Source organism: Theropithecus gelada, chromosome 11 (assembly GCF_003255815.1).
Source record: "Theropithecus gelada isolate Dixy chromosome 11, Tgel_1.0, whole genome shotgun sequence".
Taxonomy (NCBI): domain Eukaryota; kingdom Metazoa; phylum Chordata; class Mammalia; order Primates; family Cercopithecidae; genus Theropithecus; species Theropithecus gelada.
In genome coordinates this window covers 97,097,782-97,117,210 of record NC_037679.1, presented here as the reverse complement: position 1 = coordinate 97,117,210, position 19,429 = coordinate 97,097,782, and positions in this window count along the sequence as shown.

The following is a 19,429-nucleotide window of genomic DNA, read 5'->3' as shown; positions in this document are numbered from 1 at the left end:
GCTCTGTCACCCAGGCTGGAGTGCAGTGGCCAGATCTCAGCTCACTGCAAGCTCCACCTCCCGGGTTTACAACATTCTCCTGCCTCAGCCTCCCGAGTAGCTGGGACTACAGGCGCCCGCCACCTCGCCCGGCTAAGTTTTCGTATTTTTTAGTAGAGACGGGGTTTCACCGTGTCAGCCAGGATGGTCTCGATCTCCTGACCTCGTGATCCGCCCGTCTCAGCCTCCCAAAGTGCTGGGATTACAGGCTTGAGCCACCGCGCCCGGCCGAGCAGATATGTTTTTATTTGGCCATCTTTGCTCCATCCCCTTTCATTACCTTTTTTCTACTAATTTTGAGGTTGGTTTGCCCTTGCTTTTCTAGTTCTTTTTGGTGCACCATTAGATTGTCTATCTAAAGTTTCCTCTCTTTTTTTAATGTAGGCACTTATAAACTTCCCTCATAGTACTTCTTTTGCTGTATCCCATAGGTTTTGGTGTGTTGTGTTTCTGTTATCTTATGTTTCAAGAAAAGTTTACATTTTCTTAATTTTTCCATTGACCCACTAGTCATTAAGGAACACGTGGCTTAATTTCCATGTATTTATATAATTTTCAAAATTCTTCATTATTGATTTCTGGTTTTATTCCTTTGTTGTCAGTGAAGATGCTTAGTATTATTTCAAATTTTAAAAAATTTTAAATTCTTATGTTGGAAGAAATGTTCTGTAAATATATTTTAGATCCATTTGGTCTATGGTGCAGATTAAGTCTGATATTTCTTTGCTGATTTTCTGTCTGGATGATCTGTCAAATGCTGAAAGTGAGATTTTGGTCTCCAGCTATGATTGCATTGGAGCTTATCTCTCCTTTTAGTGCTAATAATATTTGCTTTATATATCTGACTACTCCCATGTTGGGTACATATATATTTAAAATTTTTACATCCTCTTGCTGAATTGACCACTTTGTCATCATATAGTGACCTTCTTTTTCTCTTCATACAGTTTTTGCCTTGAAATCTATTTTATCTGGTGTAAGTATAGCTACTCCTGCCCCTTTCCGGTTTCCAGTGGCATGAAATATCATTTTCCATTTCTTTATTTTCAGTCCTCTGGTGTCTTTACAGGTGAAGTGCATTTCTTGTAGACAACAGATCAATAGTTCTTGTTTTTTCATCTATTCAGCCAGTCTATGTCTTTCAATTGGAGAGTTTAGTCTATTTACATTCAATGGTATTATTAATAAGTGAGAACTTACTCCTGCCATTTTGTTGTTTTCTGGTTATTTGTGGCCTTTTCTTTCTTCTTTCTTTCCTTTAGTGAAGATAATTTTCTCTGGTGATAGGATTTAGTCTCTTGCTTTTCTTTTTCTTTTTTGGTATTGCTTGTGTGTTTTCTTGTTTGAAGTTACCATGAGGCTTGCAAATATTCTCTTATAACCCATTATTTTAACCTGATAATAACTTACCACTGTTTGTATAAACAAACAAGCAAAAAGAAAAAAAATTCTATGCCTTAACTTTATCCCCCAACTTAACTTTTTCTTGTTTCTATTAACATCTTTTTGTCTTGACTATGTCTTGAAAAGTTGTCATAGTTATTATTTTTGATTGGTTCATTGCTTCATCTTTCTAATTAGGATAAGAGTAGTTTACAAAATACAATTGCAGTGGTACAATATTCTGTGTTTTTCTGTGTATTTACTATTACCAGTGAGTTTTATACCTTCATATGATTACTTATTTCTCATTATGTTTTTTTTCTTTCTGATTGAAGTACTGTCTTTAGCATTTCTTATAAGACAGGTATATCGTTGATAAAGTCTCTCAAGTTTTGTTTGTTTGGGAAAGTGTTTATTCCTCCTTTGTGTTTGAAGGATATTTTCACCAGATATACTATTCTTGAGTAAAAGTTTGTTGTTGTTGTTGTTGTTGTTTCCTTCAGCACTTTAAATATGTAATGCCACTCTCTCGGCCTGCAAGGTTTCCCGAAAAGTCTGCTGCCAGATGTATTGAGCTCCCTTGTTTGTTACTTGCTTCTTTTCTCTTGCTGCTTTTAAGATCCTTTCTTTATTCTTGAACTTTGGAAGTTTGATTATTAAATGCCTGAGGTAGTCTTCTTTGGGTTAAATCTGTTTGTTGTATAACCTTCTTGAACTCAAATATTGATATCTTCCTCTAGGTTCTGAAGAGAAGTTCTCTGTTCTTAACCCTTCCAATAAGGAAGTTCTCTGTTATTAGCCCTTAAATAAACTTTCTATTCCTATGTTTTTCTCTCCTTCCTCTTTAAGGTCAATAACTCTTAGAATTACCCTTTTGAGTCTATTTTCTAGATTCTCTAGGTGTGCTTCACTGTTTTTGTTTGTTTCTTTTTTTAGATGGAGTTTCACTCTTGTTGCCCAAGCTGGAGTGCAATGGCATGATCTTGGCTCACTGCAACCTCTGCCTCTTGGGTTCAAGCGATTCTCCTGCCTCAGCCTCCTGAGTAGCTGGAATTACAGGCATGCACCACTGTTTCCAGCTAATTTTGTATTTTTAGTATAGACAGGGTTTCTCCATGTTAGTCAGTCTGGTCTCGAACTCCTGACCTCAGGTGACCCACCCACCTCGGCCTCCCAAAGTGCTGGGATTACAGGCATGAGCCACCGTGTCTGGCCAACACTAATTCTTTCTTCTGTTTGATCAATTATGCTATTAAAAGATTATGTTGTGTTCTTCAGTATGACAACTGCAATTTTTTTCCTCCAGAATTTCTGCTTGATTCTTTTTAATCATTTCAATTTCTTTGTTAAATTTATCTGACAGAAATCTGAATTCCTTCTCAGTGTTATTTTGAATTTCTTCGAGTTTTCTCAACACAAGTATTTTGAATTCTCCATATGAAAGGTCATATATCTCTGTTTCTCCAGGATTGGTCCCTGGTGTCTTATTTAGTTCACTTTGTGAGGTCATGTTTTAATGGATGGTGTTGATACTCATAGACATTCTTTGGTCTGTGCGCATGGGAGAGTTAGGCATTTACTGTAGTCTTCACTGTCTTGGCTTCTTTGTACCCATCCTTCTTGAGAAGGCTTTCCAGATATTCCACAGGGCTTGGGTGTTGTGATCTAAGCTGTATTTGCTTTAGGGGGCACCTCAAGCCCAGTAATACTGTGGTTCTTGCAAACCTGTAGGTGTGTCACACTGATGGTCTTGGACCAGATCTGTGAGAATTATCTAAATTACTAGGCAGAGACCCTTGTTCTCTTCCCTTGCTTTCTCCGTCTCATAATGTTTTACATAAAAGTTATAAAAGTAATATTTTCATCAATTGTTAAATCTCATGTAATTAAAATTTTGTTTGCTTGACCTTGATTAGCAGTTTCCTGAGCCCATCAGTTTCTTCATCAGAATTCTGGAAAATTTTATTTAGTCTATTAATTTTAAAATTGTTAGAAATATGAGTTTAAGAGTACTTTTTAGAGTCTTTTTTATGAAAAGCAATTTTGGACTATAGCCAATTATAAATAATTATAGAGAAAAATAATAATAACTATGAATGACAAAGACTTAGCTATGATTAAAATATGATGAAAGTTCACAGTTGAAAAGAAAATTTAGTATTCTTGTCATTTCTTTACCACATTTTAAGATAACAACCAGAATCATGACTGTGAGCTCATAACAGGTCCACCAGACTTTCATAAATTTCACTTAATCTTTAGAATACTTAGACCAATAATATATCCATAAAAATATAACTTAAAAGAAGATTTAACCTAATAACTAAAATTATGACTAACATATTAGATTTTTATAAATTTATATAATTTTTGAAATATTCATCTCAATAATTTATCCATAAGTACAACTAAAAGATCTAGTATCACTTATCATTTGACTATGCTTTTTATATCATTTACCAAATAAGCCTAATCATTTAAAATCTGCAGGATGAGAGATGTGTTCTTTCAGTCTCTCTAGGGGTTCAACTTGAAAATTTCAAAGTTAATTTTAGTTCAAAAAAATTTCATTTAGAATTCTGGTCCTTGAAAAGCCTGCCAAAGATATCAAAAGTTTCAAAACACTTGATCAAAACAGAATAATAGGTCACTATGAAATAGTAGTCATTTATTGAACCATAGTGACAATAAAGACTTCAAAAGCATTAAAGAAAGTTATATGCATTTAAAAAACCTTAAACCTCTCAAAGTTCTGTTTTTCTAATTTAAAAAACTGATAAAGATGACATTGGAAAATTATCCTGATAAAATGTAAAATTTTTTTTATTAGGCTGGTTACCAAAAAAGTTTTAAAAAAATAAAAAAGAATTTGAAAAACTAAAACAAAAACTCCTTCACTGTGATTGCTTCTCCTTATGGGAAGGCCATTTAGATATCCTTGAGGTTGAATCTGACGAAGAAGGCACTTGATTTTAATCAGATGTGGGAATAATGATGCCCAAAGCTATGAGTGTACCACGTATTATAGAAGAATGCAAACAAGGAAACTATTCTCCTGAGCAGGGGAATACATGGATTTTCAGAACAGTATGGGAAGTATCCTGGATACATGGAACAATTTAAACATTTTTTTAAAAAACCACTAGTACTGAATCAAATTGAGGAAAAGCTTTTTTATACAATTCAGCCATTTCTAGCTAAAATGTAAACATTAAAAATGTAACCCTACAGTTACTTAAAATTGAAAAAAAGCATAAAAATAGGCTGCTAAAAATCAAACAGCTATGGAATCTGCTTTACCCCAAATTTTGGCCCATTAACTTAATTAGGACAACTGATGTTTTCCATGTGAACAGGCCCCATTTTGTCAAAAATATAATTTGGATCCAACTGCTTTTCTTTTCTTTCTTTTTTTTTTTTTTTTTAGAAAGGATCTCACTATGTTGGCCAGACTGAACTCAAACTACTGGGCTCAAGGGAGACGCTCATCTCAGCTTCCTCAGAAGCTGAGACTACAAGCATGAGCCACTATATCCTATATCCAGTTTTTTTATCCAACTGCCTTTTGTAAACCAGTAAGTTTGTTTTACTGTCTTGTGGCTAAAATTCTAAAATAAAAGCTGTAATATATTTGTGTGAATGTATGTGTGTTTAGGTGTGTTTATCCATGTGTACATGTATTATGTCATATATTGTGTTTACATAATAAAATCTGATATAGTCAGCCAGAAATATCTTAAGAAATTTTACTCAGATTGTCTTAGGTAAATGAGTACTCATATAAAGGCAAACATTTTAGCATCAGTCCATAATAGCAGAGTTATAACTGGAGAAAAATAGTTGCAGGAGCTGACAAAAAAGTTGAAGGGGAGATTTATCACCCCAGCTAATTAAAACAAACACCTTTTTAAGGGGAGAAAGAGAAAGAGCAAAAGGCAGTGAGGCATCCTGCAAATCATATGCAAGGAGGTACTTTATGTTTGGTTGACTAGTCAATGCAGATGGAGAAGCACTTTAAAAGTTACGTTTGTCTGTTTGTTTGTTTTGCTTTGTCTGTTAGTCCCTGTGTGGCAGACAAAGCAATTTTTGTGGCAGACAGATACAGTTTACATTATTTCTCTGAGTTCAAGATTTTGATCTGTTTAATCTGAGAGCCTAACTTTTTGTAAATGTTTGTCTGGTTGTTTTTTTTTTTTTTAAAGTATTAATTATTCAACTAACTGTTCCATCACCCTGTCATACATTGGTCATACAAGCCTAACTAAATATTTACATTTTCAAAAGGTGCTTAGATTGTTGGTTATAATGAAGCTGTTGTAATTCGTAGAGCCATTAAGTTGAAAGCTTTTTAAGACTTTTTAAAAAGTCTTGGCTGGAGCGCCATAAGCCATCCATTTTATCTCAACACCAATAGAAGAGTTATCAGATTCAAAGTAGGCAGGAAAAAAAGTAGAGATAGACACAAAACTTAGAAAGTTTTACATGTTTGCTCCATAGTTGTAGAGTTTGCTTGTCGTCTGTTTTGTTTTGTTTCTTGAGAGAGTTCAAATAATGAACATTTGACCTCAGAATTTTTCTTGCTGCTCTCTTCTCTCTGGGATCTGTAAGTAATACACTGCTTCTGTTATTTCATGTGTTTTGTTGTGTCGGCTCCTCTGTTTCTCACCTGACCGATACACCTGAACTGAACACTCCTCCCAGGCAGGGCTCTCTTAGAGAGTGGCTATCTTGGTAGGAATAAACTGGACACAGGTGAGAGAAGTGTGCAAGAACATCTGCTAGCTTAAAAAAGTTTCCTGTGAGAGGAACACATGGTGAAGGGGCAGACATTTAGGCAATGAGTTGCCTTCCAGGATAAAAAAGTGTCCCATGAAAGACACACTGTGAACACCCACTGCAACCTCTTCTGGAACAAAAATTCGAGGAAAATCACAACAGCTGGTCTTCAATGGCAGTTGAAAATCAAAGATGTCAAAGAGATCACCTACCAGGATCTTTCTTTTCAAAAGAAACATAGAAGGAATGGCCAGATCTATGTAAGAAAATCCAGGAGGAGGTGAGACCCCATAGCCAAAAAAAAAGAAATATTCAAAACAGAGACAATTGTCTATGTATCAAATCATATTAACACATCCGATAAAATAAAGATTGAAAAGACTCTTTTGGATTTGTAGAGTACAGGTCAATAATGAACTTGATGAGAAGAGTTTCAGTGAAGCTATTTTTCCTTTTTGTGAAATATGAATAAATGATGTAGTACAGATTGTGATAGAGTGAGCTGAATGACAGAACTGAGGGCCCAGGTGAGGATAGGGAGAGTAATTTAAAGTGTGTTCTATCTGCTCAGCTGCGCTGTTGTATCCAGCAGTGGTCACAGCCAAAGGAGGAAAGCAGAATGAGAAACACAATCCCAGTGAAATTTAGCTATGATGTCTCTCTGGGTCACCCACTCACAACTTCCCCATCATTGTGTAACAGTTCATCATTCTCATTAATTTCAGAAAACAGTATACTGCAACCCTGCCAAGAAAGAGCTACTTCCCATTCTTTCTGTTCCACTTTACTGTCTGAAAAGACTTCTAGTCCCTGTGAAATATTCTAACAGGAATGCTATAGATGACAAGTTCTTCTGGTACTCTTAACCATTCACTGCAGTTCCCAAAAGCAGAGACAGTAAAAGTTTTCCTAAAATGAAAGTCAAATGTCAGTGTTTTCAGAAAGAGGAATAGTATGTTTCTTAAAGGAATGTCAGATTGTTTACTTTGTGTCAACTCAGAAATTATAGACAAGAAAGATAACTTTAACATAACCTACCATCAGAAAAGCAAACAGAAAAACAGCAGTGCAGACCAACAAGAGTTCCTACATCCTGTGCTGATTCCAGTCCGCCATAATCACAGCACACCTGTATATAGTTCCAAGAAGCAATGAAAAACAAGAAAGAATGTATTAATTTACCCAATGCTCTTTGCTGAAAATTAAATGAAATCTCTATGAACATGAGTTTGAATTCTGGCCCTGCTAGGTTGAACTGATAAAGTGGAAGAAGGAGAAGTGTGGGCCTTGCTGTTCTGTCATAGTATTTGAAAGAGCATTCAAATTATTTGCATCTCAACAAAATATCTTGGAGAACACTTCCAAGACGGCCGAATAGGAACAGCTCTGGTCTGCAGCTCCCAGCGAGATCAATGTAAATGACGGATGATTTCTGCATTTCCAACTGAGGTTCCTGGTTCACCTCACTGGGACTGGTTGGACAGTGGGTGCAGCTCATGGAGGGTGAGCTGAAGCAGGGCGGGACATTGCCTCATCTGGGAACAGCAAGGGGTTGAGGGATTTCCCTTTCCTAGCGAAGGGAAGCTGTGACAGACTGTACCTGGAGAAACGGTACACTCCTGATGAAATACTGCATTTTTCCTACAGTCTTAGCAACCAGCAGACCAGGAGATACCCTCCTGTGCCTGACTCAGTGGGTGCCACGCCCATCGACTCTTGCTCCCTGCTAGCGCAGCAGTCTGAGATTCACCTGCGATGCAGCAGCTTGATGTGGGGAGGGGCATCTGCCATTGCTGAGGCTTGAGTAGCTTACAGTGTAAACAAAGAGGCCAGGAAGCATGAACTGGGTGGAGACCACCGCAGCTCAACAAGGCCTACTGCCTCTATAGATTCCACCTCTCGGGACAGGACATAGTAGAACAAAAGGCAGCAGACAGTTTCTGCAGACTTAAACGTCCCCATCTGACAGCTCTAAAGACAGCAGTGGTTCTCTCAGCACAGTGTTCGAGCTCCGAAAATGGACAGACTACCTCCTCAAGTGGGTCCCTGAACCCTGTGTAGCCTGACTAGCAAGCACATCCCAATAGGGACCAACAGACACTGCAAACAGGTGGGTGCCCCTCTGGGATGAAGCTTCCAGAGGAAGGATCAGGCGACAATATTTGCTGCTCTGAAGCCTCCGCTGGTGATACCCAGGAAACAGGGTCTAGAGTGGACCTCCAGCAAACTCCAACAGACCTGCAGCTGAGGGATCTGACTGTTAGAAGGAAAATTAACAAACAGAAAGGATTAGCATCATCAACAAAAAGGACACCTACACTAAAACCCCATCTCTAGGTCACCAACATCAAAGACCAAAGGTAGATAAAACCACAAAGATGGGGAGAAACCAGGGCAGAAAAGCTGAAATTTCAAAAAAAAAAAATAGAGTGCCTCTTCTTCTCCAAAGTATCGTAGCTCCTCGCCAGCAAAGGAACAAAACTGGACAGAGAATGAGTTTGACGAGTTAACAGAAGTAGGCTTCAGAAGGTTGGTAATAACAACTTCTCTGAGCTAAAGGAGCATATTCTAACCCATTGCAAAAAAAAACCAAAAACCTTGAAAAAAAGGTTAGACAAATGGCTAACTAGAATAAACAGTGTAGAGAAGATTTTAAATGACCTGACGGAGCTGAAAACCATGGCACAAGAACTTCATGATGCACGCACAAGCTTCAATAGTTGATTTGATGAAGTGGAAGAAAGGATATCAGTGATCGAAGATGAAATTAATAAAATAAAGTAAGAAGACAAGATTAGAGAAAAAAGAGTAAAAAGAAATGAACAAAGCCTCCAAGAAATATGAGACTATGTGAAAAGACCAAATCTATGTTTGATTGGAGTACCGAAAAATGACGGTGAGAATGGAACCAAGTTAGTTAATATCCAACTCTTCAGGCTATTTTCCAGGAGAACTTCCCCAACCTAGCAAGGCAGGCCAACACTCAAATTCAGGAAATACAGAGAACACCACAGAGATACTCCTCGAGAAGAGCAACCCCAAGACACATAATTGTCAGATTCACCAAGGTTGAAATGAAGGAAAAAATTGTAAGGGCAGCCAGAGAGAAAGGTCAGGTTACCCACAAAGGGAAGCCCATCAGACTAACAGTGGATCTCTCTACAGAAACTCTACAAGCCAGAAGAGAGTGGAGGCCAATATTCAACATTCTTAAAGAAAAGAAACTGCAACCCAGAATATCATACCTAGCCAAACTAAGCTTCATAAGTGAAGGAGAAGTAAAATCCTTTACAGACAAGCAAATGCTGAGAGATTTCGTCATCACCAGATGTCGAGAGAACCCGCTCCTGATGTTTAATGTGGGTTCCTTTCTATTTCCTAAGTGCCTTGGCTGGTTTGAGAAATAAAGGGAAAGAGCACAAGAGAGAGAAATTTAAAGCTGGGTGTTCGGGGGAGACATCACATGTTGGCAGGATCCATGATGTTCCCTGAGCCGGAAAACCAGCAAGTTTTTATTAGCGATTTTCAAAAGGGGAGGGAGAGCATGAATAGGGTGTGGGTCACAGAGATCACATACTTCACAAGGTAATAAAATATCACAAAGCAAGTGGAGGCAGGGCGAGATCACAGGACCACCAGATGGGGTGAAATTAAAATTGCTAATAAAGTTTCGGGTACGCATTGTCATTGATAACATCTTATCAGGAAACAGGGTTTGAGGGCAGACAACCTGTCTGACCAAAATTTATTAGGCGGGAAATTTCCTCCTCCTAACAAGCCTGGGTGCGCTACAGGAGACCGGGGCTTATTTCCTCCCTTTGGCTTTGACCATAAAAGGCAGCATGCCTTACAGGGGCCGTCTATGAGCCTACCTTCAGGACACATTCTCTTTCTGAGGGATGTTCCTTGCTGAGAAAAAGAATTCAACAATATTTCTTCTATTTGCTTTTGAAAGGAGAAATATGGCTCTGTTCCGTCTGGCTTACCGGTGGCCAGAAGTCTTATCTCTTTTGTTTCCTGAACATTGCTGTTATCCTTTTCTTTTTTCAAGATGCCCAGCTTTCATATTGTTCAAACACATGTGCTCTACAAACAATTTGTGCAGTTAACACAATCATCAAAGGGTCCTGAGGCGACATTCATCCTCCTCAGTTTATGAAGAAGATGACGGGATTAAGAGATTAAAGACAGGCATAGGAAATCACAAGGATATTGATTAGGGAAGTAATAAGTGTCCATGAAATCTTCACAATTTATGTTTAGAGATTGCAGTAAAGACAGGCATAAGAAATTATAAAAGTATTAATTTGGGGAACTAATAAATGTCCATGAAATCTTCACAACTTATGTTATTCTGCCACGGCTTCAGCCGGTCCCTCCGTTTGGGGTCCCTGACTTCCTGCAACAACCAGGCCTCCCTTACAAGAGCTCCTGAAGGAAGCACTAAACATGCAAAGGAACAACTGGTACCAGCCACTGCAAAAACGTGCCAAATGGTAAAGACCATCAATGCTATGAAGAAACTGCTTCAATTAACAGGCAAAATAACCAGCTAACATCAAAATGACAAGATCAAATTCAAATATAACAATATTAACCTTAAATGTAAGTGGGCTAAATGTCCCAATTAAAAGACACAGACTGGCAAATTAGAAAGAGTCAAGACCCATCTGTGTGCTGTATTCAGGAGACCCATCTCATGTGCAGACACACATAGGCTCAAAATAAAGGGATGGAGGAATATTTACCAAGCAAATGGAAAGAAAAAAAAAAAAAAAAGCAGGGGGGATGGTTGCAATCTTAGTCTCTGGTAAAACAGATTATAAACCAACAAAGATCAAAAGAGACAAAGAAGGCCACTAGATAATGGTAAAGGGATCAATGCAACAAGAGCTAACTATCCTAAATATATCTGCACCCAATACAGGAGAACCCAGATTCATACAGCAAGTCCTTAGAGACCTACAAAGGGACTTAGATTCCCACACAATAATAATGAGGGACTTTAACACCCAACTATGAATAGTAGACAGATCAACAAGACAGAAAGTTAATGAAGATATCCAGGACTTAAACTCAGCCCTGCACCAAGTGGAACTAGCAGACATCTACAGAACTCTCCACCACAAATCAAAAGAATATGCATTCTTCTCAGCACCTTATCACACTTATTCCAAAATTGACCACATAATTAGTAGTAAAACACTCCTCAGCAAATGTAAAAGAACAGAAATCACAACAAACTGTCTCTCAGACCACAGTGCAATCAGATTAGAACTCAGGATTAAGAAACTCACTCAAAATTGCACAACTACATGGAAACTGAACAACCTGTTCCTGAATGACTACTTGGTAAATAGCGAAATGAAGGCAGAAATAAAAATGTTCTTAGAAACCAATGAGAACAAAGACACAACATACCAGAATCTCGGAAACATTTAAAGCAGTGTGTAAATGGAAATTTATAGCACTAAATGCATACAAGAGAAAGCAGGAAAGATCTAAAATGACACCCTAACATTACAATTAAAAGAACTAGAGAGGCTGGGCACAGTGGCTCACATCTGTAATCTCAGCACTTAGGGAGGCCGAGGTGGGCAGATCATGAGGTCAGGAGTTCACGAGCAGCCTGGCCAACATGGTGAAACCCCATCTCTACTAAAAATACAAAAATTAGCCAGGTGTGGTGGTGGGCACATGTAATCCCAGCTACTCGGGAGGCTGAGGCAGGAGAATCACTTGAAATGGAAGGTGAGTGTCGCAGTTAGCCCAGATCACACTACTGCACTCCAGCCTGGGTGAAAGAGCAAAACTCCGTCTCAAAAAAAAAAAAAAAAGTAGAGAAACAAGAGCAAACAAATTCCAAAATTAGCAGAAGGAAAGAAATAACTAAGATCAGAGCAGAACTGAAGGAGATAGAGACACGAAAAATCCTTCAAAAAATCAATGATTCCAGGAGTTGGTTTGAAAGGATCAACAAAATAGACCACTAGCAAGACTAATAAAGAAGAAAAAGAAGAATCACATAGATGTAATAAAAAATGATAAAGTGGATATCACCACCAATCCCACAGAAATACAAACTACCATCAGGAAATACTATATACACCTCTACTCAAATAAACTAGAAAATCTAAAAGAAATGGATAAATTCCTGGGCACATACCTCCCCAGAAAAAGCCTGCGTAGCCAAGACAATTCTAAGCAAAAGGAACAAAGCTGGAGGCATCATGCTACTTGACTTCAAACTACACTACAAGGCTACAGTAATGAAAAGAGCATTGTATTGGTACCAAAACAGATATATAGACCAATGGAACAGAACAGAGGCCTCAGAAATAACACCACACATTTACAACAAATCTGACCAAAACAAGCAATGAGGAAAGCATTCCCTATTTGATAAACGATGCTTGGAAAACTGGCTAGCCATATGTAGAAAGCTGAAACTGGATCCTTTCCTTACACCATACAAAAAAATTAACTCAACATGGATTAAAGACTTAAATTTAAGACCTAATACCATAAGAACCCTAGAAGAAAACCTAGGCAATACCATTCAGGACATAGGCATGGACAAAGACTTCATGACTAAAACACCAAAAGCAATGACAACAAAAGCCAAAATAGACAAATGGCATCTAATTAAGCTAAACAGCTTCTGCACAGCAAAATAAACTATCATCAGAGTGAACAGGCAATGTACAGAATGAGAGAAAATCTTTGCAATCTATCCATCTGACAAAGGGCTAATATCCAGAATCTACAAGAAACTTAAACAAATGTACAAGAAAAAAAATAACAACCCCATCAAAAAGTGGGCAAAGGATATGAACAGACACTTCTCAAAAGAAGATATTTATGCAGTCAACAGACACTTGAAAAAATGCTTATCATTGCTGGTCATCAGAGAAATGCAAATCAAAACCACTATGAGATACCATCTCATGCCAGTTAGAATGGCAATCTGTAAAAAGTCAGGAAACAACAGCTGCAGGAGAGGATGTGGAGAAATACGAATGCTTTTCCACTATTGGTGGGATTGTAAATTAGTTCAACCATTGTAGAAGACAGTGTGGTGATTCCTCAAGGATCTAGAACTAGAAATACCATTTGACCAGGTGATCCCATTACTGGGTACATACTCAAAGAATTATAAATCATAATACTATAAAGACACATGCACACATATGTTTATTGCAGCACTATTCACAATAGCAAAGACTTGGAACCAACCCAAATGTTCATCAATAATAGACTGGATTAAGAAAACGTGGCATATATATGCCATGGAATACTATGCAGCCATCAAAAAGGATGGCTTAATGTCCTTTGCAGGGACATGGATGAAGCTGGAAACCATCATTCTCAGCAAACTATCACAAGGACAGAAAACCAAACACCGCATGTTCGCACTCATAGGTAGGAGTTGAACAATGAGATCACTTGGACACAGGGCAGGGAACATCACACACCAGGGCCTGTTGGGGATTGGGGGACTGGGGGAGGGATAGTGTTAGGAGAAATACCTAATACAAATGATGAGTTGATGGATGCAGCAAACCAACAAGGCGCATGTATACCTATGTAACAAACCTGCATGTTGTGCACATGTACCCTAGAACTTAAAATATTAAAAAAGAAAAAAATAGAAAATTTAATTCTACACAAAACCTGCACATGGATGTTTATAGCAGCTCTAGTCATCATTGTCAAAATTTAGAGGCATCCAAAATGGGATGAATGTATAAATGAATTTGGGTACATTCAATCAATGGAATTTTAGTAATAGGTGAATGAATAAAGGGACTTGGATATATTCAATTATTGGAATTTTATCAGCACTTGAAAGAAATGTGCTATCAAGTTATAAAACACATAGAGAAACCTTAAGTGCATATTACTAAGTAAAAAAGTTCATATAAAAAGTAAAAAAAAAAAGAAAGAAACGATAAATGCTTGAGGTGATGGATATTCCATATATCCTGTTATGATTATTATGCATTGTATCACTGTATCAAAATATCTCATGCACCCCATAAATATATACACCTACTATGTACCCACAAAAATTAAAATTTTTTTAAAAAAAGAGGTTGGAACCTGCCCGTCTGTTTTCTTCTTCTCTCACCATGTGATCTCCTCACACTGTACTCCTTAGCCTTCCCCCATGAGTGGAAGTAGTTTGAGGCTCTTATCAGAAGCAGATGCCCAATGTTTCTGGCCATGAGAATTATGAGCGAAATAAACTCTTTTTCTTAAAAAAAATTTAAAAAAGAAAGAAAAGAAAAGAAAAAGAAAAAGAAAAAGAAAAATAGACAACATCTTTTAAATCTCCAATTGTATTTGAGGCTTATATTATCGTTAAGTCCCCAAAACACTAAATCTTAGTCCTCAGAATGTAGGAAACCTTATAATTTAGAATATATGGTTATTTACTTTTATCTTTAATTTATAAAAAATGGTTCTACAGATTTTTTATTTGCATTTTTCTTTATTCCATCTTTTCAAAAGTTGACAAATCAAACATGACTTCTACTTTCTAGTCATTTGTTACCAAAGTATTCCCTATAACTTACGTTATTTGTTTTTTCTTTCCTTTTATTTATTTATTTTATTTATTTATTTATTTTTCAGATGGAGTCTTGCTCTGTCACCCAGCGTGGAGTGCAGTGGTGTGATCTCAGCTCACTGCAACTTCTGCCTCCGAGTTTCAAGCGGTTCTCCTGCCTCGGCCTCCCAAGTAGCTGGAACGATAGGCATGAGCCACCACACCTGGCTAATTTTTGTATTTTTAGTAGAGATGGGGTTTCACCATGTTGGCCAGGCTGGTCCCGAACTCCTGACCTCAAGTGGTCCATCTGCTTTGACCTATCAAAGTGCTGGGATTACAGGTGTGGCCACCACCCCTGGCCAACCCATTTTCAAGGGTTGCTGGCAAGATAGTCAAATAGGAACAGGAACTGGCCGCTCCCAGCAAGATCAACACAGATGTGGGTGATTTCTGCATTTCCAACTGAGGTACCCGGCTCATCTCATTGGGACTGGTTAGACAGTGGGTGCAGCCCACAGAGGGTGAGTTGTAGCAGGGTGGGTTGTTGCCTCACCCAGGAAGCACAAGGGGTCAGGGAACTCCCTCCCCTAGCCAAGGGAAGCCATGAGGGACTGGGCTGTGAGGAATGGTGCTCTCCGGCCCAGATACTATGCTTTTCCCATGTCGCAACCCACAGACCAGGAGATTCCCTTAAGTGCCTATGCCACCAGGGCCCTGGGCTTCAAGCACAAAAGTGGGCAGCCATTTGGGCAGACACCGAGCCAGCTGTAGGAGGTTTTTTTTTTTTCCATACCCCAGTGGCGCCTGGAATGCCAGCAAGACAGGAACATTTACTCCCCTGGAAAGCGGGCTGAAGTCAAAGAGACAAGTGGTCTACCTCAGCAGATCCCACCCCCATGGAGACCAGGAAGCTAAGATCCACAGGCTGGAAATTCTTGCTGCCAGCACAGCAGTCTGAAGTCAACCCGGGATGCTCAAGCTTGGTAAGGGAAGGGGCATCCACCATTACTGATGCTCGAGTAGGCCATTTTCCCCTCACAGTGTAAACAAAGCCACAGGGAAGTTTGAACTGGGTGGAGTCCACTGGAGCTCAGCAAAGCTGCTATAGTCAGACTGCCTCTCTAGATTTCTCCTCTCTGGGCAGAGCATCTCTGAAAAAAAGGCAGCAGCCCCAGTAAGGGTTTATAGTTAAAACTCCCATCTCCCTGGGACAGAGCACCTAGGGGAAGGGGTGGCTGAGAGAACAGCTTCAGGAGACTTAAACATTCCTACCTGCCACCTCTGAAGAAAGCAGCCAACAGTGCTCAGGCTCTGCTAAGGGACAGACTGCCTCCTCAAGTAGGTACCTGACCTCCGTGCCTCCTAAGAGCCACCTCCCAGCAGGGGTCGACAGATACCTCATACAGCAGAGCTCTGTCTGGCATCTGGCAGGTGCCCCTCTGGGACAAAGCTTCCAGAGGAAGTAACAGGCAGCAATCTTTACTGTTCTGCAGCCTCCACTGGTGATACCCAGGCAAACAGGGTCTGGAGCAGAACTCCAGCAAACTCCAGCAGACCTGCAGCAGAGAGGCCTGACTGTTACAAGGAAAGTGAACAAACAGAAAGGAATAGCACCCACACCAACAAAAAAGACATCCACATAGAAACCCCATCCAAAGGTCACCAACATCAAAGACCAAAGGTAGATAAATCCATGAAGATGAAGAAAAACCAGCACAAAATGGCTAAAAATTCCAAACACCAGAACTCCTCTTCTCCTCCAAAGAATTACAACTCCTTGCCAGCAAGGAAACAAAACTGGATGAAGTATGAGTTTGATGAATTGACAAAAGTAGGATTCAGAAGGTGGGTAATAAGAAACTCCTCCGAGTTAAAGGACCATGTTCTATCCCAATGCAAGGAAGCTAAGAACCTTGAAAAACAGTTAGAGAATTTGCTAACTAGAATAACCAGTTTAGAGAAGAACATAAATGACCTGATGGAGCTGAAAAACACAGCATGAGAGCTTCATGAAGCATACATAAGTATCAATAGCCAAATTGATCAAGGAGAAAAAAAGCGTATCAGAGATTAAACCTCAATTTAATGAAATAAAGCATGAAGACAAGATTAGAGAAAGAAAGAATAAAAAGAAACAAATAAAGCCTTCAAGAAATATGGGACTATGTGGAAAGACCAAACCTATGTATGATTGGTGTACTAAAAGTGACAGGAAGAATGGAACAAAGTTAAAAAAACAGTCTTCAGGATATTATCCAGGAGAAGTTCCCCAACCTAGCAAGACAGGTCAACATTCAAATTCAGGAAATACAGCGAACACCACAAAGACACTCTCTGAGAAGAGCAACCCCAAGACACATAATTGTCAGATCCACCAAGGTTGAAATGAAGGAAGAAAAGGGCAGTAAGAGAGAAATGTCAGCTTACCTACAAAGGGAAGCCCATCAGACTAACAGCAGATCCCTCTGCAGAAACCCTACAAGCCAGAAGAGAGTGGGGACCAATATACAACATTCTTAAAGAAAATAATTTTTAACCCAGAATTTCATATCCAACCAAACTAAACTTCATAAGTGAAGGAGAAATAAAATCCTTTCCAGACAAGCAAATGCTGAGGGATTTTGTCACCACTGGGCCTGCTTTGCAAGAGCTCCTGAAGGAAGCACCAAACATAGAGAAAAAACGGGTACCAGTCATGGCAAAAATATACCAAATTGTAAAGACCATAGACACTATGAAGAAACTGCATCAACTAACAGGCAAAATAACCAGCTAGCATCATAATGACAGGATCAAATTCACACATAACAACATTAACCTTAAATACAAATGGGCTAATAGCCCCAATTAAAAGACATAGACTGGCAAATTGGATAAAGAGTCAAGACCCATCGGTATGCTGTATTCAGGAGACCCCTCTCATGTGCAAAGACACACATAGGCTCAAATAAAGGGATGGAGGAATATTTACTGAGCATATGGAAAGAAAAAAAAAAACAGGGATGCAATCCTAGTCTCTGATAAAACAGACTTTAAACCAACAAAGATCAAAAGAGACAAAGAAGGCCATTACATAATGTTAAAGGGATCAATTCAACAAGAAGAGCTAGAAGAGCTAACTATCCTAAATATATATGCACCCAATACAGGAGCACCCAGATTCATAAACGAAGTTCTTAGGGACCTACAAAGAGACTTAGTCTTCCGCACAATAATAGTGAAAGACTTTAACACCCCACTGTCAATATTAGACAGATCAACAAGACAGAAAATTAACAAGAATATTCAGGACCTAGACTCAGCTCTGGAACAAGAGGACCTAATACACATCTACAGAATTCCCCATCCCAAATAAACAGAAGATACATTATTCTCAGCACCACATCACACTTATTCTAAAATTGGCCACATACTTAGAAGTAAAACACTCCTCAGCAAATGCAAAAGAACAGAAATCATAACTAACAGTCTCTCAGATGACAATACAATTAAATTAGAACTCGGGATTAAGAAACACACTCAAAACCACACAACTACATGGAAACTGAACAACCTGCTCCTGAATGACTACTGGGTAAATAACAAAATTAAAGCAGAAATGAATAAGTGATCTGAAACCAATGACATGTACCAGAAACTCTGGGATACAGCTAAAGCAGTGTTTAGAGGGAAATTTATAGAACTAAATGCCCCTAAGAGTAAGCAGGAAAGATCTAAAATCAACAACCTAACATCACAATTAAAAGAACTAGAGAAGCAAGAGAAAACAAATTCAAAAGCTAGCAGAAGATAAGAAATAACTAACAGCAGAGCGAAACTGAAAGAGATAGAGACAGAAAAAAACCCTTCAAAAAATCAAATCAATCCAGGAGCTGGTTTTTTGGAAAGATTAATAAAATAGATAGACCACTAACCTGACTAATAAAGAAGAAAAGAGAGAAGAATCAAATAGATGCAACAAAAAATTATAAAGATATCACCACTGATCCCACAGAAATACAAACTATCATTAGAGAATATTATAAACACCTCTATGCAAATAAACTAGAAAATCTAGAAAAAGTGGATAAATTCCTGGAGACATATACCTTCCCAAAACTAAACCAGAAAGTAGTTGAATCCCTGAATAGACCAAAAACAAGTTCCGTAATTGAGGCAGTAATGAATAGCCTACCAACCAAAAAAGCCCACGACAAGACAGATTCACAACCAAATTCTACCAAAGGTACAAAGAGGAGCTGGTACCATTCCTTTTGAAACTATTTCAAACAATAGAAAAGAAGAGACTCCTCCATAACTTTTTTTATGAGGCCAGTATCATCCTAATACCAAAACCTGGCATAGACACAACAAAAAACAAAATTTCAGGCCAATATCTCTGATGAAGATCGATGCAAAAATCCTCAATAAAATACTGGCAAACAGAATCTAGCAGCACATGAAAAAGCTCATCCAGCACAATCAAGTCGTCTGCATCCCTGGAATGCAAGGCTGGTTGAACATACACAAATAAATAAACATAATCTATCACATAAACAGAACCAATGACAAACACCATGTGATTATCTCAATAGATGCAGAAAAGGCCTTCAATATAAGTCAACACCCTTTCATGCTAAAAACTCTCAGTACACTAGGTATTGATGGAACATATCTCAAAATAATAAGAACTATTTA